Source organism: Giraffa tippelskirchi, chromosome 11, assembly GCF_054371585.1.
Source record: "Giraffa tippelskirchi isolate mGirTip1 chromosome 11, T2T-mGirTip1v1.2.pri, whole genome shotgun sequence".
NCBI lineage: Eukaryota > Metazoa > Chordata > Mammalia > Artiodactyla > Giraffidae > Giraffa > Giraffa tippelskirchi.
The window spans coordinates 37,432,163-37,457,839 of record NC_137285.1 but is presented as its reverse complement, the minus strand read 5'-3'; the positions used below and the strand labels follow the sequence as shown (position 1 = coordinate 37,457,839).

General features: G+C 35.5%; 1 long non-coding RNA gene across 1 annotated transcript; it reads right to left on the bottom strand.

Annotated features, from left to right (window-relative positions):
- Positions 1-18,337: 18,337 nt before the first annotated feature.
- LOC145525359 (uncharacterized) lies at positions 18,338-25,164 on the bottom strand. Its single transcript, XR_014068132.1, has 3 exons — positions 24,827-25,164; positions 21,355-21,421; positions 18,338-18,795 (listed from the first exon to the last, which is right to left on the bottom strand). It is a non-coding gene; the product is annotated as an uncharacterized LOC145525359 (long non-coding RNA).
- Positions 25,165-25,677: the final 513 nt, after the last annotated feature.

Below are 25,677 nucleotides of genomic sequence, written 5' to 3'. Positions count from 1 at the left end.
CAATGGTATGAAAGTGAAAGTCGCTCAGTCGTGTCCAACGCTTTGCGCCCCATGGACTGTATGTGGAATTCTCTCGGCCAGAATATTGGAGTGGGTAGCCTTTCCCTTCTCCAGGGGATCTTCCCAACCCAGGGATCAAATCCAGGTCTCCCACATTGCAGGCAGATTCTTTACCAGCTGAGCCACAAGGGAAGCCCAAGAATACTGGAGTGGATACTCTTCTCCAGCACATCTTCCCAACCCAGGAATCGAACTGGGGTCTCCTGCACTGCAGGCAGATTCTTTACCAACTGAGCTATGAAGGAAACCCATGCCAATGGTATAGAAGCATTCTATAATTTAAGGAAGTATATGCTATTTCATATATATTGTATACTTAGACCCCCAAGGACTAAGTGGAAAGCAAGTTTATTATTTTATGCCATCTGTATGAAAGTGATCCTTTTCAAGGTATTGGAAGTTTAAAATTCTGGGTCAAAGTAAAGTTTTTTATAAATCAAGGAATGAAATAAATTATTATTGAAATATTTTTCCATGCTGGAGTTAGTTAGTTTTTCATTTCAAGAGATTTTTATCATTTTACTCTTTGTGGCCAGTGGAGTTGGAGGCTTGTTTCACTTTTGGATAATGTGGCAACATTCAAAATTAAAAAAGAGACTATATCTGGATGAATAAAAAGGAAAAAGAGATAATATAAATAAATCCAGAGGTAACTAACAAAGTATGTTTGAAATATCAAGTTTTAAAGAGATAGAAATCTATGAGAAAAAGTTCAGTCATAATGATATAACTTGTCTATGAAAAAAATGCATTTTAAAGGAGAGCGATGAAACTAATCTACTTGAACTATAAAAAACAGGTGACATGTAGGACAATTGCATTTTGAAACATAGTGAAAATTTCTTCTACATTCAAGTAAGTTAATATTTTAAACAGAAGAGTTCCCAAATTCAATCAAAGATTTAATAGTCCATGTAAATTAAACTCTATTTCAATCCTATGCTAGGATTATGATGAAAAACCCACTTTGTCTTAGCTGCTTTACAATGCATTATAAGATAATAATGCTTGTTTTAATACACTAAGGAGTATTTAACGTCTTAACTATTCCAGAAAATTAGCCTCAAGACTTTTGATTGTAATATCATGCTTGTATAATCTTTGATTAAGGATGATATTCTTCTAGCCAAGAAAGGGTTAAAATACTATTCATCACTATATCACCAAAGGAAGATTATTCTTAGTAAAAAAAAAAATGTACACTTAAATGAAAGTTTAGGGAAACCAAAAGTTTACATGGTAATAATAAACATCAGCACATTGTAGGTAACTATATCTTTAGAAATAAATAGGTAAACATTTACTTCTAAGACTATTTTGTAAGTAAGTTACTTAAGCAAATTGGTAATTTGTAATAAAAGATTTTGCTGTACACAAAATGACGCTTCAGAGAATAAAACAAAATGGAATACACAGAAACGAAATCCATACTAGCCTAATATTATTCTTACGTTTATTTTTATTAGATTATAATCAACTCATCAATTAGGAAGTATTGAAATAAGGAATCAGAATTTAACATGTGTCTTTCACATGTTTTGTATGTAATATATCTGCTAATAAATGATAGATTTTTTAAAATAATGCTTGCTTTGTAAACATACTAAATCCAAGCCTATTTTGCAGGTGAATAACCTTAGATAATGCTATTTAAACACTTCCCTAATGGCTCAGACAGTAAATAAGCTGCCTGCAATGGCAGGATACCCGGGTTCGATCCCTGGGTTGAGAAGATCTCCTGGAGAAGGAAACTGCAACCCACTCTAGTATTCTTACCTGGAAATTCCATGGACAGAGGAGTCTGGTTGGCTATAGTCCACGGGGTCATGAAGAATCAAACACGACTGAGTGACTAACACTGAAGGTTTATATTATTTTTTGTCAAATGAGAATAGTACCTACACCATAGCTTTAGAGGATTATATAAAATAACTTGGATGCTTTGCATGCTAATTGTAATGTGGTGTACATTTAACTAATCATTAAAACAATGTCTTTGGATGTCAGGAAAATTAGAAATTCTATATAAAAGGATTCAAGATACACAGTAAAGAAAGGAAAGAGGGAAGAGTGACGATCGTGTTTATTGGGTGTTTACTGTGTGTTTGGTACACAAAATACTCATTTAATCTATGCACATAAGTTTAAGTTTTTCAAGAAATCCTTCATATAGGTATGCTTCCCTGGTGGTTAGATGGTAAAGAATCCACCTGCAATGCAGGAGACCTAGGTTCAATCCCTGGGTAGGAAGATCCCCTGGAGGAGGGAATGGCTACCCATTTCATCATTCTGGCCTGGAGAATTCCATGGACAGCTACAGTCCATAGGGTCGCAAAGAGTCAGACATGACTGAGAGACTTTCAATTTCAATTTCAATTACATCTCTTGTGGAAAAAGAAGTCAAGACTCATAGATATTAAGCGAATTGACTACCTAGGGAGCTGACATTGGAATGCCATTCTCTTTAATTAAGTCTATGTTCTTACTTTTTTTACTTTTTATTTCCATCTCTTAGTTTCATGGGCTTCCCTGGTAGCTCAGTGGTAAAGAATCCGCCTGTAAAGCATGAGACTCAGGTTTGATCCCTGGGTGGGGAGGATTTCCTGGAGAAGGAAATGGCAAGCCACTCCAGTATTCTTGCCTGGGAAATCCCATGGACAGAGGAGCCTGGTGGGCTATATATAGTCCATGGGATTGCAAAAGAGTCAGATATGACTTAGTGATTAAACAACAATTTAGTTTCACAGGAACATACAAGTCATGCTAGTTCTTGAATTTTTAAAACTCTATAAATGATACTGATTTTAATTTCTGTACCCATTTACAGAGAAAATATTGCTTTATTTTCACTCAACAACATCTGAGAACATGTCATCATTCAGTGATGAAAATCTTCCATCCTTTACTTCAAAAATTTGGAAAGACAGTAGGACTCAAAGATCCAACACTTGGGCTCTGAAGTGTGAATGTGGCAGACTGTGTGCCTTTGCTGCTAACTTCACAACAGTATGCACTTCCTCATCTGTGAAATCGGCTGAGTTAAATCTTTCTCAGATGAAACAGGGCGAGTGTAAAACTTCTAGCATAGTGCTCAACAGACATTTTAAATTTTATAAAATTTTTAAGTTAGTGTAAAGAACATCTTACGTAGTCTCTGTTCTTTTCTACTAAAGAAGAGACTCATCTGAAATAGCTTAAGCAGCAACAACAAAACCTACATGTAAATCTCAGAGTCTAAAGTTGTCTCACCTCAGACCACAAAGAGCCATAAATTATTATAGATTCAGGAAAACACTGCCATCAGAAAACTTTCTTAATTCATTTATTTAACTATGTCTTTGACAACCATGCAGCATTACCTTTAAATCTTATGAACAGCAAGCAGTATTCTGCAGAAACCAGTTAAAAATGCTATGGAAATAAGATGATAATTATTAAGTTCTACTTGTTTGCTCTACCGAGAAAAAGAAAAGAGCTCTTGTATTTTCCAAATATGTGCTAAATGTTGACTTTGGAGTCTATATAATACTTGGTAGATTTTTTAGTTTATTAAAATATTATGGCATTCTAAGGCGATTAGTCATACTCAGTAGGAATCCTATAGTCTTTTTTTTTTTTTTTTAGGTAAAGTCAAGGTTTTTTGTCACTGGAAGAAAATATGGACTTTTTTGGGGGTGAGATTCAATGTTTTGTGTATTATTTTATATTTACCTAAAAAACTGGGTACATTGAGGCAGAATAAAAACACATGGTAATATCACTGACTCTCAAGCCCTACTCTCTAGGTTTGTACCGGACTTCACCCAATAAGTTGTGAAGTTATTTAGCCCCTGGGTAACTTGATTTCCTCATCTCTTAAAGTTTTATGAAGATTTTATATTTTAATGTGTGTAAAGGACAGAGGACAGTATAGTAAATTCTCAGTTTATATTAATTAATAGTAATATTAAAATACCAAAAATGTACTCTAGTCCCATAAAAGGCACTATGAAAATAATATCCCAGAAGCAAAATATTATCATAAAACTTTCTTAACTCATTCTATGATACTATCTAGATCATTTGTTACATTACATACTCCTTAGTAAGCTGAATATCTGACCTATTTGGGTATTTAAGATGAGAAATGAAAACAAAAAAAGGAAAAAACAAAACATTTCAATAGAAGCTTTAAGATATCTTTCCATGAATGATTTAACTAGAGGCCACGATTTACCTATTCATTCAGCCATTCAGCAAATACTTTTTGAGCATCTTCTATGTGCTAGGTGTAACTGCCCTTTCAAATCATATTGGAAAAGAAGGCAAAGGAAAAATATATATTCTTTTCTAAGTATTATATGGATTTTCATGATTAATTTTTTTCAAAACATTATAGCAAATCAAAAATGTTAAAAAATTCCCAAGTAAATTTATTAAAGCTTACAATATTAAGTTTAAATATTTTATTTTTGTCTTCAAATGAATTTATTATAATTTTTTTTCTTTTTAATGGAATTAAACTCCAATAATATTTTGAAAATTTACTTCTTTGGGAGAGCACTTTGGCACAAGTCACAGAGTTGATACATGTAAAGGTGGTTATATTGTTCTCTAACAAAGACAAGTTATCCTCCACAGATAGTTTATTACAAGTAACTCACTAATAATAAATATAATTCATAAAATTTTTTGTTATATGGACTCTCATATTAAATTGTGTCACTCAATCATATATACACACATGAAGAAAAATCTATATAATTTACTACAGATCACATGTATTCAAACATTTCTTTTAGGCTTGAAAAGTGAAAGTGTTAGTCGCATAGTCATGTCTGACTCTTTGCAACTCCATGGATGGTAGCCTGCCAGGTCGTCTGTCCATGGGCTTTCCCAGGCAAGAATACTGGAATGGGTTGCCATTCCCTTCTCTCAGGAGATCTTCCTGATCCAGGGATTGAATCTGGTCTCCCGCATTGCAGGCAGATTCTTTACCATCTGAGCCACCAGGGAAGGCTTAGTAGAATATATTTCTTCTTCCCAGGTGGCACTATTAGGAAAGACCTGATCTGTCAATGCAGGAGACATAAGAGATGCGGTTTGATCTCTGAGTCAGGAAGATTCCCTGGAGGAGGGCGTGGCAACCCACTCTAGTATTCTTGCCTGGAGAATCCCATGGACAGAGGAGCCTGGTGGCCTACAGTCCATAGGGTCACAAAGAGTTGGACACAGATGAAGCAACTTAGCATGCATGAAGAATATATTTCTACTTTAGAATTGATGTCATTTTAATTAACAACTGAAAAATAGTAGTAGACTCTACATTTAGTATCATTGTGAATTCTTCTCTGAATACTACTTGTTGTTCAGTCCCTAAGTGGTGTCTGACTGTTCGTGACCTCATGAACTGCAACATGGTAGGCTTCCCTGTCCTTCACAATCTCCCTGGAGTTTGCTCAGACTCATGTCCATTGAGTTGATGATGCCATCCAACCATCTCATCCTCTGCCACCCTCTTCTCTTCTTGCCCTCAGTCTTTCCCAGGATCAGGGTCTTTTCCAGTGAGTCGGCCCTTTGTATCAGGTGGCCAAAGTATTGAAACTTCAGCTTCAGCATCAGTTCTTCCAGTGAATAATCAGGGTTGATTTCCTCTAGGACTGCCTGGTTTGATCTCCCTGCTGTCCAAGGGACTCTCAAGAGTCTTTTCCAGCACCACAATTCAGCCACTTTATTGAATTTAATGTGGTCTATTGCTCTCTGGTGTCTTTTCTTCATAGACCTTAGCTTCATCTAGTCTACTATTATTTGAATACTTGCTTACTGTCCATCCTCTTACACAAATGAAAATGTCTAGAGGACCCGGGGGCTTTCTTGTTCTAGTCACTGATTAGTTCCCAGTGCCAAGACTTGAGTCTTGCTCATAATAGACATACAATAAATGATAATTAAATGAATGAATGAACAGCATTGTCTTTTTCCTATCATCTATCTTTCTTTCGTCTTGTAATAGTACTCCAAATTCTTTCTTTGGTAACACTATTTTCTTACTCTGAGTCTGTACCTTAACTTGTTTCCAGGGACACAGTGACTAATACAAGGGCAAAGACCGGCCAAGAACATCTAGTGAGAAATGTGGAGTTTTTGTTGGAAAGACCATTTCTACTGGCCTTGAATCTGATAGCGTATGATCAGAGCTAAGCACCAAGAAAGCCAATAGAATACTGATGACATTGTTTAAGTCTGCATGTCTAGTCAGGCTAAAGATGATTTGACCAGTTATGCCAAAGAATAAATTGTGTTTTTTTCTTGTTTCTTTTTTTTTTGCTCAAGTTGTTTTGAGTTTGTTGCTCTCCCTTGCTATTATTTTCACTGTTGTTTTATGTATGTATAATATAATATGTATATATAATATGACCAGGGAAACTTTCATGCCAATTAAAATGCTTTTGCATAACTAATAAGTTAAATCTATATTAATTTAAAATTTCTCAAGGCAAAAATTGAAGTAAATTTATACATGGAAATTACATCAAAGTACTGTTTTATTTCATTTGAATGTTTTGAGCATTTTGGTAAAGAGCAAAGATGGGATGTTTTAAAGAAAATATTGTATTTAAGGACCAGAAAATTACCCTTTATATGGTTATTGAACTACATGTGTGATGATATTCAGAATAAAATTGACAGCTAATGGTGCTGTTGCTACCTTGTGCTTGGACTATGAAGGCAGTGAAATGAAACATCAATGCACACCATTTATTCAGAAAGACAACCAAAACACTGAGACAGGATCTGCTGTTAACCTCTCTTTCATCACTTTTCTATGGAAAAGATGGTCTTTTTAATAAGGACATACATATCATTAGCCATTTTTCAACCTCTAACTAGAATAATACACTAGGGTACTTGTTACATTAACTATCTAAGAAATTATGTGAAAATGTTCACATGTGTATTACATGCATATGCAGGAAAGTGCATGGTTTAATATATACCAGTAAAAATAATCTGTTTAATCTTTCCATATTTAAGTCTATACTTGAAAACTACTTATTTCTGCACAGCGGGTTGAATTAAGACGTCTGCAACCTGCATGTTTCTATTAGAGGAACCATTTTGGAACTTAAGAGTTTCTTCTGGTAGTATGTGTGTTAAGTCACTTCAGTCATGAATGACTCTTTGTGACTCCATAGACCATACCCACTAGGCTCCTCTGTCCATGGGATTCTCCAGGCAAGAATACTGGAGTGGGTTGCTGTGCCCTCCTCTCTGTTAGTATAGGGACGTGTAATAATCTCTAATGAAAATAAGATACTCAACTGAAGTGGTGTGGAGGGTCTAGAAAGAGAGCAGAGGAAGAAAGAATTGGAGACGATAGAGAAAAAGAATGTTTGAGGGAGGAACCTTCCCTATGGGACAATCTCCCAGCTACTAACAAAGCCTCTCATACTGTCTGCCCAACCTGGTTTAAGGAAACGAGGACATAAAGTGTTGTCTTCTGGTTCATCTCTCCTGGGAGCTTTGCTGAGATCAGCTTGACCTTTCAAGAAGCGTGCATACCAGTGTGTTTGGTCTAATTTAGAGCAGATTTCTCTTGTCATCAGAAGTGGACAGCAGAGATGATAGATTTTCTCAGGCATCACCAGAGATAAGAATGGCTCATCCTTCTCAACCAAAAGTTCTAACTTAGGTTGGGCTTGAAAAGTATATTTCATGAACTTGTTGAATGGACTGTGTGCTGAAAAGGGTGGTCAGGAGGTGGTCAGACAGGTGGTCAGGAGACAGCAGTTGTGGCTCTAGCTCTTCTAATAAGTAGCTGAATGACCTACAGAACCAGTCTCCTCCTCTGCAGGTGATGACTCTTATGACTTCATCTTTATAGAAATACCTGCAGATCCAGCACTAACTCATCACAGAGAAGCTAAGCTGAATGGAGATAACGATAAATTTTCATACTCAAAAAGCTCTTTCAGAGACACAAAGGAAGTCTTAAAAATAGCTCAAAACAGATTATTGGCTTGTGTAAAAAGAGCCTGAATTTACCTGAAATATGAATAAAGAAAAGCTAAAAAAAAAGTGACAGTAATTTTGTGGCTCTAATTATTAAATTATCTGAAATATAGTATTCTCCCTCACCCACACAATCCAAATAAGATTACAACACAATGTATCCATTGATTATTTTCTCATATGTGAAGTTTTGAGGCTTCCCTGATGGTTCAATCAGTAAAGAATCTGCCTGCAATGCAAGAGGTCCAGGTTTGATCGGTGGGTCAAGGAGACCCCCTAAGGAAGGAAATGGCACCCCACTCCAGTTTTCTTGCCTGGGAAATCCCATGGACAGAGGAGCCTGACAAGCCACAGTTCTTGGGGTCACAAGAGTCAGACATGACTTAGCAACTAAGTCACCACCACTGTGTGAATTTCTATATTTCTAAATTTTTTGCAGTGTAAATATATTAATTTGGCTTTCAGAATTTTTTGAAACAATTTTTTCAAATAATAAAAAAAAACTCTTCCTTTATCTTCTACCATATGCACAGAATTCCAAACTTTTCACATATATTAATTGTTAATATATGTGAGCTCACAAGTTTACATCTACTACCATTTGGGTGAGAAAAGAAAGTTAGCTCCAGTCATTTTTACAACTTCTTTAATGTTTCTCATGATCCCTACATCACTGAGTAGCAGTGACTGAGGAGGGAAAGAGCCTTTTTAAATGTGCCAGTATTTTAACCTCTTTCAGTTTGCAAATTTCTTTTAGTTACAACCTTCTTTCTGGAATGTTTTGGACTTGAGTGAAATTGTCAAGATAAAAACTGATCCATATTTATACATGAAAAAGTATATTGAATTATTTGTCACATTTTGTTTCATTTGAACCTTCAGAGCATTGTGTTGAATATAAAAGTAAAGATACACAGTCTCAATTTCCCCGTGTTCTTCCGTTAAATGGTGTTTGGGTAGATGCAGTTTTCATCATTTTATGGAGGAAGGAATTGTTTAGTCGCTAAGTCATGTGCAACTCTTGCAACCCCATGGGCTGTAGCCTGCCAAAGGGATTTCTCAGGCAAGATTACTGGAGTGAGTTGTCACTTCCTTCTCCAGGGGATCTTCCTGACCCAGGGATCGAACATGTTTCTACTTCATTGGCAGATGGATTCTTACCACTGAACCACCAGGAAAGCTGAGAGGAAGGAGACCCACATGGAATCTGATTTTCAATATGTTGTTTTCTATTTAAGATCCTCTTTGCTTTTGGGGTCTCCTTTAGACATCCCCTGCTGCACTGCATAATTCTAGAAGCCTATTTATTTCGGACAAGTCCTTGTATTTTACATTGTCTTTGTTGAAACAGGATTTCATCGTTACGTCGATCCTCCACTGATCCATTATCATTTTAGCATTTCCTCATTTCATCACCAAAGAAGCAGAAACTTCAACCACCAATAATCCTCACCTCACTGCAGACTACAGGAACCAAAAACACAGCTTCCAATTCATCTGTCCACTTCCATCTAAGCTTGCTGGACTTCTTCAAGGGGTGTATAACACAAAAGGTGTTTGAGAAACAGGCCCGTAGCTTTGATGTCCACAGATACCTCATGATTTTTATCTAGATGTTGCTTAGTTCCATACATGCTACCCAAGGGTGATTCACAAGGCTGCAAGAAAAGACTGCTGGCTTCTTGTTTCCTAACTCTGTTTCTGTCTTCCTCTCCCTTCTGAAGTTCACTTGAAGTGGACCTGTATGCTTTCCATTGCTTCCCACTGGAAGGAAATGACCTCACAGCATGTCTTTCTCTGGTTCAATGTGATGTGCCATGTGCCTGTCTGGGAGTCGTAATGGCAAAGGGAGTAAAAGGAAAGGAAACAGGCCAAGAGTAGTAGTAGCTATGAGCAGAGCGGTTACTACTCTACGATGCAGCAGTTATGGGTAGACAGTATATGGATATATTATGAACAGGTATTCCAGAACCAGCTCTGATAGGTAAAAGCCGATAGCTGCGTACTGACAGATAAAAATTAAGAAATATATGGAAATGAGTAGTTAAATGACATTCTTTTATAACTGAATATCTCAGTAATTAGAAGGTATGCCCTTCTTCTTTGGGAGGATCAAGCTCAATCAATCTTAATAACCTAGAAGTAACTTTTGGGGATTCATGAATATGAATTAAATTCTCAGTGTTCAAAAGAGCACTCTTTGGATTCCCTCTTCTAGAAAGAGCATGCATAAGGAGTGGTATTTAAATGACAAATCACAAGATAATTTGTGGCAGTCAGAATACCACATTGCTTTTCATAGCTAACCCATCAGAGGGAGGGAAATGTATATATAATGCATTTGTAATCCCCATCCTTCTAGTCTCTGACTTTACTTCAGTAACAATGGGAAATTGGCCCTTTTATGTGGAAAAACCATTTTGTAACAACAAGGGCCAAAGTATAACAAAGACTTAGTTATAGAAAAACAATCACCAATAGTTTCATGAATACTGTCCAAAGATAATTTGACAGGGGATTTTTCCACAAAGTTAATTGCTACACAAAATAAGGCTGCATTCAAACAGCTAATTGCTATAAACCAAAAAGAGATTCCAAGAATGTCTTGCCTAATGAGCTTTCTGCAACCTTATAATAAAGTCTCAGCACTACTTAGAAAAAGCAATTTTCCACCAACCATAAGAGGGCATACAAACCTCTAACTCTAATTTATTTAATCTAGTATATTTCATTTCTTTTTAGTTTTGATTTTTATAAAACCTTCAAAGAGCAATTTGTTATGAATCAAATATAAAGCATTCTTCCCTGCCCAGCCTACCCCCTCTCCATCTTTCTAAGAATTCCACCAAGGCATAAGAGATTAACTAATACCTTCCCTCCTCTTTCCTCCTCCCTCATCTATCCTTTTTTCTCTTTTTTTGACCATGTGGCATGTGAGATCTTATTTCCCCAATCAGGCATCAAACCCACAGCCCCTGCAGTGGAAGTGCCAAGTCTTAACCACTGGACCACCAGGAAAGTCCTTCTCCTCTCTCATCTAAACTTGTGACTACTGGCCGATATACAGCCTAAAGCAAATTTCCCATTATTCTCAAGAAGTAACCATGGGCGTGTCTATCCTGAAATGCAAGCAAATATATAGAAAATAATTAGGAAATTGATAGACAAAATTCCCTTACTTTTACTTGATTTTTGCTTATTCAATTCTCATAAAATGAACAAGTAGAATAAAAGGATAACAGTACAAATATAGAAATCACCTTCAAAAAAGTAGTTATTTATGGAAGCACATCCTCCTATGCGTGTGAGTTGGAGATAAGAGAAAACAATTGCTTTTTAAAACAGAAATAAAGATTAGTATCCCTTCTCTGTGTGCCCTTTTTGTCTCAGAATCTGTTCTCTTCAAAGAGGCAAGAGATTTTCTTCAGGATTCTATTGTTTTAGAATAATGTTCTTGACAAAGTAATGAAACTGATATGTGAAACATGTCAAATGTTCATTATGGATAGTACCTCCAGGGATTATCTCTTTCTCTGTTTCTTAAACACCCTAGACATAAATGACAGAAACAGACACTTACCAATGAGAGCAGGAGTTACCTTTGCAAAGTAATTTTTGTGAACATATTGTGCTTTAATAGTTGAAAATTCTTGGCTACATTTGATTTACAATATTTTGAATGAAAGAAAATGACAAAAGTGAAAGTTAATGTTAAATATATAATGAGAGTATTAAATAATGGCATGAAACTCCTAAGTTTATATATTTGTAAATATACTAAATTTATATGAATACACAAAATTGATGATATATCAATAAATATAACTATACTAAACACCTAAATTTATAAATTAAAACTAATTTACGTGTATAACTGATATATGTATATATCATACTTACATATCTAAATAACATGTCTGTATGATGTCAGTATTCTTGCCTGGAGAATTCCACGGATAGAGAAGCCTGGTGGGCTACAGTGCGTGGGGCAGCAAAGAGTTGGACACAACTGAGTGACTAATACAAGCACACAGAATGTCTACCAGAATTTTTGATATATATTTAGATATATATCAATGTTATCTACATATATACATATATATCAAAGATTCTGGCAGACTGTGTGTGTATATCAAATTGTGTGATCAGTAAATTTTGTTTTTATAGGTTTTACAATAATTAACTTTCATGTCCCAAGAAGGACACATTGATGTCCCTTGGATTAGAAAAGTATGATAATTCAAATCGAATTAAATTTATAGCAACTTTTGCCCCACACTCTTCAGTTTTTTTAATGATTAGTGTACAAGATGAAAGCTTGAACAATCAGACAATATAAGTAATCATTTCAGAACATAAAAATGAACATATTGAGAAACACATTCCAATTTTAGTCAGTTTAAAAAGAATGTCTATTACATACTATTTTGAAAATAAAATATGCAAATGGCCACTAACTAGAAAGACTGAATTATAGTGTTTAGCAAAGTTATCAAAAACTTGGAAATAAGACAGCAGAGTGTGCATGCCATACTGGGGCTTTTTTTAAAGGCACACTGAAGATTATTTAATTATCTAGGTGAATACACCAGTGTTCTAGTTGCTCAGAGCCCACATACTGAGCAGTTACATGTCAACTTGCACACTTCTGTCCAGCTTGAAAGAGAATTCCAAAGGTTATAGTTTTACTGACTTGTATGCCATTGATTTGTTTTATTTTTTAACAATCTTATTCTAATCTTATTTTAAACTAGTACTTGTAAATGCTCGATTCCTCAAATGTTCTTAAAACCTACTTTATCACTTTGCTTATTTCCTCATTAATTGAATTTTAAAAATTGTCATGTTCTTTCAATATTTGCATGAAAATTGTGGTTTAAATTTTAATTTTTATATTTTAATTTGATGGTTTTGGAGAACTCACCAAGATGCTGAAGTATTCCAAGTGGATTTATCTGTTGGGGACAGTTAAACTGCAGTGACTGTGTGCACCTCACAGGAAGTTGTTGTTCAGGTATGTTCTCTTGACTTTCAGAGCTGATTCCCAGGTAGGATTAGCCCTTTACTTTTGTTGACATTTCACTTCTTTAGTTATTGTTTTTGTTATTGATATTCTAATGTTTTGTTTTTGTTGATAGATAAGTCTATTATTCCTTCCCTCTCTTGCCTTAGTCATGGTCATTGCTATGTCTCTTTCTACAACAGGGACTTAGTGAATCTGTGTCTTGTCTCAGAACATTGAGTTGGTCTCAACCATATATAGAGAGCATCTTATTAAATAAGATGCAAGCACCTTACTTAATAACCAGTAAGTTATTCCCCATGACTGGCAGCAAGGGTTGGAAATCTGGTTTTATTGTCTGAATATTTTGGTGGTATCTATTAGGATAATAGATGCCTATTGAGATGAGATGGTTGGATGGCATCACCGACTCAATGGACATGAGTTTCAGCAAACTCTGGGAGTTGGTGATGGACAGGGAGGCCTGGCGTGCTGCAGTCCATGGGGTCGCAAAGAGTTGGACATGACTGAGTGACTGAACTGAACTGAACTGAACTGATTTTCTGTTGGATGAGGGACAAGAGAGAAAATCTTTTGTTAATGTATTTTTGGTTATTTTGTCTATTTTCTTTATTTGTGAGGTCAAATTGATTAAGAAAATATTTCCTGTCAACTAGAAATGAGAACAGCTTTTTGCATGCTAATCCAGTTAATTTTGTGTTCAGTGTTTATTTTTGGTCCGTGTCTGAGCTTGGACAAAATGTAACTATAAGAATTCTTTGTATGTCTATAAGTCAGAAAAACCTTCACTCTTTTTTGTGTGTTTGTGTGAAATATTTTTCCACTTCTATACATATTATTAAATTTTGTTCTTTTTACTAAAAAACAAGCTATATTCTGACTAGGATATAGAGTTTATTACGTACATCCACATATCTAATAATCCCTACCAAATATCTAGAAAATAAACATCTAAATCTTTAAATGTGATAGCCTTTAAAAAAGAGATTGCATTTTATAGAATATATTAGCTCAGAAGTTGAATGTAAGAATCCAAATGGATATAAGAAAGGTTAAAACTTTGAACAAATCATATTGGGTTAACATTTAATAAATCTTTAATATTTATACTGATTTAATATAATATCTAACTACATAGTGAAAGTGAAAGTCTCTCAGTCACGTCTGACTCTTGTCAATAACCCCATGGACTATACAATCCATGGAATTCTCCAGGCCAGAATACTGGAGTGGGTAGCCTTTCCCTTCTCCAGGAGATCTTCCCAACCCAGGGATCAAACGCAGGTCTCCTGCATTGCAGGCAAATTCTTTACCAGCTGAGTCACAAGGGAAGCCCAAGGGTACTGGAGTGAATAGCCTATCCCTTCTACAGAGAATCTTCCTGACCCAGGAATTGAACTGGGGTCTCCTGCATTGCAGGCGGATTTTTTACCAACTGAACTATCAGGGAAGCCCTTAACTATATAATAGAGTACAACATAAAATTTTTTGAAAATAACATTTGTATTTTCACTAAGAGACTAGTTAACCTGTTGAGTTCTTAAATTTAGCATACTGGCTTATTATCAGTTAAGATAATACATAATGTTTATGACATGATTTTGAAAATTATTAAATTTTATTGAACTAAATTTATTTATAATTATACAAATAGTTTATATAAAGAGTGATTTAGAAGCATATGGAATTAAATGTAATTTCCAAGACCCTTAGTTAATTTAGGATTCCAAACTAATATTAAATGAAGGTAATTCATGGGTGTTGTTTTGATAATCAGATACTTTCCAAGTGATATAGAATACTGAAACCTTGATCACCAAGTAATTAGTTGATTATGTTCCTATGTGTGTGTGTATATTTGCTTTTTTACTTTGTGATGTTCCAGAGTGCTTATTCCCATGGATCATGTTATTGAATATTTTCATGGTTGCCACTTTAAAAAGATGTGGATGTAGGTTGGTCAACGTATTGTGTGTGCTTTTGAGTCTTACTGGTTTGCTAAGATGCTTTGTATGACAACTATCAAACACCTATCTCCCAGTTTTCTCTGTAAAGTGCAAGTAGTTATTTTGAATACAAATTATAGTTAATATGGGTAGTTAATACTAACGTGGAAGTAATAGTAGAAGAAATGTTTGAGTATGTATCTAAGACAATAGTATGTGTTTTATTTATCAAGATGATTGAGTCTACAAAATTAGTAAATGGCCAGGATGCATGAGAAGTAAAATAGTTAAAATCAAAACTTTAATAGGTGTATAAAGTTGTAAGTAGCAGAAAGTAATTTTTATTTGTCTAGGTTCATTATACATGTAAATAATGAATTTGAAAAGGAGCAACGAAATCCATTAAATCTTGATTAAATTTGTTCACTTCTAATAGATTTGTCAATTTATCAATAAGAGAATTTTTAAAAGGAACTTGTGGGTATTTTATTGCCAAATATTATATTTGCACAAGCTTCACTATATTTACGATCAGCTTCTGTTTCCCACTGCAAGCCTTTGTCTTTCTCCAGATTGCAAACTGATTCCCTAAAACTTCATTTCTCTAATAGGTGCAAAAAAATTGTTAATATTTACAGAATTTTTTCAGCTTTTTTTCTTTTTGTAAGAGTAGAAATAATGTTATTTCAAGCTCTATATCACTGTCATGAAACTGGAGTTCTTAAGTCTGAATCTTTCAAATACTGAATTTATACATATTTTATAAGCAGAACTGAGAAAAGGAAATTATATTGCCTATGAATGATCAGAAATGTCATAGGTCGTACTGAGTTTTCATCCACAGACAGAAAACTAACCCTAGTAAAAAAATCAAATGAACAGTTGGAGACCAAAAAAAAGATGCTTTATTGTTGTAGTCCTCAAGTTTCTCTATTTAATGTAATAGATACATTTGTTAATTTGTGTCATAATTTAATGAATTTCACTTGTCTACTCAGTACCTTGAAGGTGAGGGAAGAATCTAGATTCTACTTCACTAGTAGATTCTGCCCAGGAAGTGTTTGTTAAAGTATGAGACTGTGAATTAACAGTGGTTAAATAGAAAATATTCACTGAATTGAAAAAAAAAAAAGTCTAGTCAGAAAATAGAGCTGTTAGGCATCTCTGCTTTTACTAGCTTCTTGGCTGATGTAAAGCTGAATTGGAGTCAAAGTACTGTTGTAGCAACAGAAGGTAACACTGGTAGAAGTAAGAGACTTGCGTGGCTACTGTTTTGCTCACAACTGATTCTATATTCCTCCTCTGAGATATCTTTGCCTGTAGATGGACTGTGAGGAGCTGCTGAAATCTACTGTGAGAATTTTCCCTCCTGTGTTCTCAAAGAGGATGTATGTCCTTCTCCTTCATTTTTTTTCCTTTCTTTTTATTTGTCCTTGTTTCCATGTGCTTGCTTTCAGTCCAGCTCTATATGTTAGAAGATTCCTTCCTTAAGAAATAAAGCCTGTTTCTGCTTTTACTGCAGTGTCAGCAACAAACAGACAAGTGGCTTCCAGTGCAAATACGATGACTCCTCCTGCCCTAATTACACAAAACTTTTTCCACACATTCTTTGTTACCTCTGTGGTCACCTCAGATCCAATTCAGAAATAGCATCATCACCATGAATATCTATCCATTTCTCCCAAGTGAATACAGCATGGAAAAGAATTCCTAGAGGGAACTTTGCCAAGTATGGCCCTGAAGGAATTGCTAAATCATTCTCCAATGGTTGAATTGAAAAAAAAAATTTCTGATGTGTGATGTAAGGGGTGTTTACAATTTTCCTAGCTTCACTAAGATGCTGTTTCTTTTCTCCAAGTTTCCATTGTGTTCTTGAGTATCCTGGATAAATATCTGAAGTGCAGAAAACTGTGGACAGATTTTATGTCTTACCACAGGTCTGGAGGACTAAGGTGACTCCTTAGATATGCTGCTATAATGTAGTAAAGAAATCATAGGTTTCAGATTTGGAAATGCCTATGTAAAATCCCAGCTCTGTTACCTACAATCTTCATTATCTGGAGCAATCACATCTCCTCTACGAACCTCGTTTTCCTCATGGATAAAGCAGGAGTAATAACTAATTTTTAAAAAAATCATTAGAAACCTGATATAAAATGCCTATTATAAAGCTTGGTATCCTGAATGTATGTAATAAACTAAGTATTATTATTAATCATATATATATTACATTATTGGGCTTCCCAGGTGCCACAGTGGTAAATAACTGCCTGCCAATGCAGGAGACACAAGAGATGCAGGTTGGATCCCTTTGTCAGGAAAGATCCCCTGGAGGAAGAAATGGCAACACACTCCAGTATTCTAGCCTGGAAAATTCCATGGACAGAGGAACCTAGTGGGCTATAGTCCATGGGGTCAGAAAGAGTCAAACACGACTGAGCATGCATGCATGCATTACATAATTATACTTTATTCAGGTACTATTTTCAAGTTGCACAAATTATACATGTGTATCCTTAAGTTGTACACAGTGTACAAGTGTATCCTTACTGTACAAGTTGTGACATTTTAGTGCTACCACACAATATTTATGACTAAGGTGTGTCTCTAACTTATCCTCTTAAGTGAGTTGAATTCTATATACACATACATGCATACACATGCCTTGTGAGAAAGGTTGTTTAAATGCTTAGGAGAATTTTCTTCATGCCTATTAAAATTTCTCTTATCCTTTTGATGATCCAATTAGAGATAAAAAAAATCTAGACAAAGCGATCAATGTCTTGTGTGTCATTGCTAAGATGTCATGGAGCCCAAACCATTGCATGCATGAGTGGACTATGACAATTAGCTCTGGGTGAAAGAGCCCACTAATAGAATTATGTAGGTTTTATTCCACGGTGGTTTTATGTCTCTAGTTAAATATTTCTCGGTTCTTAGATGCACCTTCAGACCTGTGTTTGACTCTTTTTTCCATTCAGTTTCTAGGCTTTCCCACCAAATCCTAAACATTCCTCTTGACCCCACCTCGTGATTTGTCTTTGGTTTGGAGTTGAACCTGCAACCTACTTAGGGCACATCCAAACTACATGTTCCATGTTGGGATCTATGAGTTTCTAGGTCGGTCAATCTTCTGTGTACTCTCACCTCTATGAGTACCATGGAGGGAATCGCTGGGTCTCTGGGACACATTTTTTGTCTGTCTTTGTGTAGAAGAGCTCAGTGTCTAACTGATGAAGCCCTTATGCTGTCAGACTCCCTTTAATTGGTCACCCTGGGTTCATGGAAGAATGCCTGTATCATTTAGAAACTTCAGTTTTTTTTTTTTTTCTTTTTTAAGAAAATTTATTGTAGTTATTTATTTTTGACATGGACTATTTTTTAAAGCCTTTATTGAATTTGCTACAGTATCACTTCTGTTGTCGGTGTTCTGTTTTTTTGGTCATGCGGCATGTGGGATCTGAGCTTCCCAGCCAGGGATGGAACTCACAGCCCTGCACTGAAAAGTGAAGTGTTAACCCCTGGACCACCTGGGGAAGTCCTGCAACTACTTCAGGCTTAACAGTGTCCTTCACCTCCTTCAGGTTCCATGGTTTTCAAACTCTTCAGTGTGCGCTCACTCTTCTCCCAAGGGCAGCTTTTGTTCCTTCCTTCTAGCTAGATCTGCAATCTTTATTTTTCTGTAGTCCACACTCTTGGCTTTTTGATATAGTTTGTGGAGGAAGAGATCCAAGGTATTAACTGGAAGACAGACATTTTTTGCATGCTTTACCTCTGGAAGGAAAGATGGAAGAGTAAGTGGAACTGGCAGGAAAAGTTGTTCTTGGTTTTTCATTTTGTTGTATTTGTAAATATAGCAGTCATTATTCTATTTGGAAATGAAAGACAAGTTAATATCTTTGCAATGAGAAATAAGAAGTGAAAATATTTCAGATTTGTCTACATAGGTAATATTTATATAGATAAGTTAGAATTAAAAATCACCCTGCTATTACTTATTTGACATTTCTCTTAACCAAAATATACTAGGAATAGTCATTACCAGCTTCCGCTGACAGTCTGTACATTGGCCTCTGGCCATGAAAGTCTGCACAAATAATTCTCCAGGCTTGTGACCTTGACTGCCTCTGGCTAACACTGACATGGGAAGCCAAATAGTGAAAAATCTCCAGTACTTTGTGCTTTTCTTGCCTTTAAGCCTTTTAGTCACAGCTATAATCCTGTGAGGTATACACCTGGGAGCAGCATCAATAATCTCTGGCTTCTCATTGTTCTCTGAACCATTACTATAGGTCTGTAGAAATTTATTTTTCACCTATTTTTGAGAACATGCTATGTCATTTCAGTCATGCCCAACTCTGCAACGCTATGGACCATAGCCCTCCAGACTCCTCTGTCTATGGGATTCTCCAGGCAAAAATACTGGAGTGGAGTGAATCCTCCAGGGGATCTTCTAGACCCAGAGACTAAACCTACGTCTCTTATGTCTCTTGCATTAGCAGTCAGGTTTCTTTGCATTTATTGAACAATTTGAAAAGCCACACAGTGTTACTAAGGAGACTAACATTTGCTAAATGCCATGATATGGGCACTAGTGTGCTACCTACGTTACATGATGCTTGGTCTTCTGGTTTTAAACCAATCAGGGGCTGCTGCCAGCATCCAGGAAACTACTGTGGAACAAGTATGGAAAACTCACATCCTTACTTTCCCCCAACACTGAGTATGAATCATTTCCTTCTTTTGCAATAAGATCCAGAGGAAGGACATTAAAACAAGATGCATCAGCCATCCTTGTGGCATGAACAAATATTACCAAATCAAGTTCCAACAGGAATTAACAGAAAATGTCAAGTGGTATATAAGAAGGCATTATGAGATACAGGGAAAGAGAAGTAAAATGGTAATGACTCAGAAGAAAATCCTGCCCTGAAATGAGTTTAGTTCATAACACAAAAGAAAATGTAGAACACATTTGTTTCTTATTCTTAGTAATAAAAAAGAAAGCTTTAGTTCTGTTAAATAAGGGCAGGCCTGGATAAGAAAAGTATGAAATTCAATAAGAAATAGTTTCCAGGTATAATGTTCACTGGGAAGGATAAACAGCGTATTTATACTGAAGAAATTCAAATTAACAATAATAAAGTAGACATACAAAGCATTTCCAGCATCTAAACAAAAAAAAAAGGCAGGAAAATTTTGAGTCAATTCAGTTCAATTCAGTTTAGTTCAGCCGCTCAGTCATGTCCGACTCTTTGCGACCCCATGAATCGCAGCACACCAGGCCTCCCTGTCCATCACCAACTCCTGGAGTTTACCCAAACCCATGTCCATCAAGTCGGTGATGCCATCCAGCCATCTCATCCTCTGTCGTCCCCTTCTCCTCCTGCCCCCAATCCTTCCCAACATTAGGGTCTTTTCCAATGAGTCAGTTTTTCTCATCAGGTGGCCAAAGTATTGGAGTTTCAGCTTCAACATCAGTCCTTCCAATGAACACCCAGGACTGATCTTCTTTAGGATGGACTGGTTGGATCTTCTTGCAATCCAAGGGACTCTCAAGAGTCTTCTCCAACACCACAGTTCAAAAGCATCAATTCTTCGGCGCTCAGCTTTCCTCACAGTCCAACACTCACATCCATACATAACTACTGGAAAAACCATAGCCTTGACTAGATGGACCTTTGTTGGCAAAGTAATGTCTCAGCTTTTAAATATGCTGTATAGGTTGGTCATAACCTTCCTTCCAAGGAGTAAGCATCTTTTAATTTCATGGCTGCAATCACCATCAGCAGTGATTTTGGAGCCCCCAAAAATAAAGTCTGACACTGTTTCCACTGTTTCCCCATCTATTTCCATGAAGTGATAAATTAGAAACAGAAAATTAACCATAGCAATATAAGATGTGATTGAAGAGCAGGAAAAATTAAATAAAAATTAATTACCAGAACTAATGATCAAAAGTGTAAATGAAAAGGCCTTTTATGATCAGCCTAGAACTTGGGTCATCTCTGATGGCCTGAAGACGATACACGATGCCCTGTACAACTCTAGTGAGTGCCATTAACATCGAGTTTGAAATGGACAGCCTTTACTTAGAATTGTGAAAGGCATGTGAAAGGCATAAAACAAAATAAATCAGTTGTCAAAAGTGAGTAAGAAAGGTAACAATAAATACTTTAAACACTTTTAAAAAATGATTGCCTATAGAATACTAAAACCAAGTTAGATTCAGATCCCTCTTTGGCTAAAATAAATTCTTGAGAAAAATTATATAATATTATGAAACTTTCACTGGAAAAGAGTTGAGTAATGATCATTCCAAATACTACCAACCACTTGAAAATACGAGTGTTCAGGAATGAAAGCCTCTGGTGAATGTTCAGTGACACACTTGAGACCACTGTAAGAGAAATCAGAAAATATTTTCTTGTATGTTTCCATTGTGTTTCCCCCAAATAAATATATTTTGAGAGATTTAATCTCAGATTAGGAATATACCACTATCCATATCTGCACATACTAATATTTTCTACATTTTTCAGTCTTTTATATTAAGTACCTCTGAAATGTAGCAAGTAATGATAAATTTGGCATGAAAATAAGTCTAGGAAGGTGTACAGAGAGGTTGGAAAGAACATAAATTCAGAAAAAGAAATGAGTTCAGTTTGGAAGAGTGATTATTAGAGGACAGAAAAAGAGGGCTCAGCTCTAAGAAGAAAACAGAAAATCAAATGTATCATATTTTTTTCATGCTAGCAAAATATAGAATGAGCCGATTCTCCATTCAGAAAATGAAGAGAATATGAAAATAAATAATTTATTAATACCAGATATTGAATACAAGAAATCCAAAGGAAAAAAAATCATAGCACAATGAAAAATTTAAACCTTCCAAATGAACAAGAATTTTCAAAACATACACACACATACCACACCCACTGTCATATTGTAACATTTCATACACCAAACAAGGTGTTTTAAATAGCCACCAAAGAGAAATAAAATATTAAGACTGATTTTATTTAATATTATTTTCTAATTTTGTCTATATTTAGCTCTAATATAGGAATTGTGGTACTTTATCTTTTGATCTTTACTTTCTGTAGCTGTTTATGTGTAATAAAAAACTTGATTCCATCCAAGTGATGAGTTTTGTCATTTATAAGATTAAGGATCTTGCTAATAAAAATAGTTCGATAATTATATTTAAAATATTTTGACTACTGCCTAAGATTGAGAGATATAATTAATCAAAGCTTAATGTTAACATTTCTTAATGGTTAAGTTATTCTGCTGGCTTATAAATGAAAACAGTTTTTTAAGCTTTTTATTAGATAACGATATCATAATTTTAAAATGCACTTATTACTAAAGAGATATTTCTCCACAGAGTAAAAGCCTCAAATAGTATCTTACACAACATGTTGTATTTCATTAACAATTAAATTGTTCATAAAGTAAAGTTGTACTCCTGGGAAGGGAAATCTAAATCATTTTCTCGAAATTATCATGTGAAATATTTTTGAGGAAACTAACCTTGGCATGTGAAAACACTCTCAATGCATCATGATTTTATTATAGCTACATGGTTTGAAGCATTTGTGAATTAGAAAACACCTCCGGAAAAGTCCTCTTCTCCAACGTGAGGGCAGCATTTTTCTATGGCCTTTCCTATAAGGCCCACCATTGTTCTCTGGGTCTCACAGGAAGCACTGGGCTAGTTATCTAAGTATAGAAAACTATTCTGACATTTTATCAGATAAATTTGATATGTTCACCTGATTCTTTCAATCTGCATGTTAAACATGAAACATAAATACAGAGGCCCAGCTAGGCCATGTAGCCGATTCAGTTCAGAGCAGAAGAGCGAGCTGAGAGTTCTGTACTGAGAGATCCTAGCTGTTGCCTCCACCATTAGAAACATGTGCTGCTCACTCTGATTTATTTGCCAGAATTCCTAGCAAATGATTATAGAAAATTACTGAATAATTAAAAATAATTACAGAAATATATTCGCCTGGCTAGATATAAGTGCTTTGAATGATACATCAATAAATAACTTTTTAGAGTATAAAGTAACCTAAATAAGGAGGAAAAATTTTGAAGAGAACATCTGCTTCAACACTGAGAGAAAAAAGAATATGGTTCACTTTCAATATATTCCATAGCTTTCAATAGAATGTAATGAAAAAAAATTAGATATTTGGTTATTTCCTATATATTGAAAACAAGACAAAACTAGGCTTTGACCAGGGTTTCAAGAGTGCAATAATTACAATGATTTCAAAGAAAATCAGCTAAAGGTAGCAACTTGAGAATAGTATATTCTTTAGTGGTAATGTATGAAAAATCTTTTTGATTTTTTTTTCAGTGTGCGAATCAGTGATGATAAATTGGTAGATTTGAGAGTTGAACTCTGTTTTTGTCATGTTGTTTGCTTTTTCCTGCTTTCTCTTCGACATCTTTATTATCGAATCTCATTTACATATGCAAGCATCAGTGGCATTTTTTAATTGACCTACAATATCAATGACTTCTCAAGGGCATCACTTTACCATGTCATCAATTATTTTGTTATTAGTTCTTTAAGCAGAGCCCAGTAGACACGCTGCACTCAGTGAATGTTTGTCAAACGAATGGTCTAGTGCAGAGACAGCTTAGGCAGAGCTTGTATCTTCTGGAATGCCATGTGTTTGGGTACTCATACATTGCTGACCAGAGAATTTTTTAAATTCTAATTTACTTCATTAATATGAGAAGTGAAGACCTGTATACTTTGACAGAAGCACCTGACTCCATCCTTTTGATAATGTGTTTTTGGAAAATGCCATGTTTGGAGTTCTGTACTTTATAAGCTATAATTAAGTGCAAGTAACATGTATATTAAAGAGGTTGGCCATCTTAGGTGCTTTAGTTGCTAAGTCATATCTGACTCTTGCGACCCCGTGGACTATAGTCCCCCAGGTTCCTCTGTCCATGGGATTTCCCAGGCAAGGTTACTGGAGTGGGTTGCCATTTCTTTCTCCAGTGGATCTTCCTGACCCAGGGATCAAACCCGGGTCTCCTGCATTGCAGGCAGATTCTTTACCCACAGAGTCATCAGGGAGGCCAATTTCTCAGAGTCAGAGAAATGAACACAATAAAAATAAGACAGATAATTTTGCAACCACTCAGTAACATCAACTCCCACCACTTAAATTACTATTGCTATTACAACATAAAAATAATAAATCTTATGTGTCAAAAATTGTTTGTAACTGTTTTGATAAACATTTAAGAAGGATTAGTGTTTCAACATTAAAAAACTTTTTCTATTGTTCTTATTATGACTGTCTGTTGTCTTTATTCAGATTGGTTATTGCCAGGGAAAACAAGAAAATAAAACAATATATTGCAAAATCAACCACCAACAATTAATTTGACATTCCCAAACTTGTTTTATATTTATGATCCCAAGTTTTGCTTTCTTTTATGTGTAGCGAGGACTGTAGACATCTGTATAGAAATCTGAATTGAGACTCCTTGGAAATTTTTATAATTTCCCTGCCAATATTTTATGGTGGTCTCACCCATACCCTTTTTATTGGCAATTAATTTTCAAGGAAATTTCTATTATTTATTGCTTTCATAGTATAACTTTAATTTTTATTAAAATAATTCTCTTCTGGCAATCATATATCACTGTTTTATTGAATTACATTGCATAATTGCATTAAGTAACTCTGGCACATTAGTGTTAGAGAATGAACCTATATTCAGCAAACTCTAGTAAGCAAATATTTCCCATGGCTTAGAGCCTACTTGCCTTGAGTGTTCAGCACTTTGTAGAGGCAGTGGAAACTTGGTTATTGTGATAGTATGATTTATAAGAAAAAATACATTTGGCCACTTAGAAAACCAATCTTCTGGTCTTCCTTCATAGTTCCTGAATCATAGTCCAAAATTGAAATTTCCTGAGCATAACAGCAGACCAATTTTGTCATAAAATTTTGTCTCGTCTTCAGTGAAAAGCTTCAGAGTCATAAAGGTAAAATAATGTCTTGTTATTCATAGCAAGACCCTTTTCACCACAGCTGGGTTTCTGTTAATGAGGGACTTTGGGCCAGTGCTAAGGATGGAGGTTGGTTGCTAGGGAAAACCACCAAGAATAGAAGCTTGGAATTTTCAGTCCTACTTCCTGATTTCTAGGGAGGGGAGAGGGGCTGGAGGTTGAATGAAATACCAGTGACCAATGATTTAACCAATGGTGCCTATGCAGTGAAGCCTTCATAAAACCCCCAAAGAACTGAATTTGGAGAGCTTCTGGGTTGATTATCACATGGAAATTTGCAGAGAGTGATGTGCCTGGAGATGGCATGGAACCTCCAAGACCTTTCCCACATACCCTTGTTCTATGTACTCCTTGCATCTGGCTGTTCTTGAGTTACATTCTTTTATAATAAACCAGCAATCTAGTATGTAAACTATTTACCTGCTCTGGCAAATTAATCAAACCCAAGGAGGGACCCTTGGGAACCTCTGTTACGTACCCAGTTGATCAGAAGAATATGTAACAACCTGGGCTTGCCAGAGGCATCTGGAGGGGCAGGGGATGGTGTTGTAGGACTGAACCCTTAACCATTGGAATCTGAGGCTACCTCTGGGTAGATAACAGAA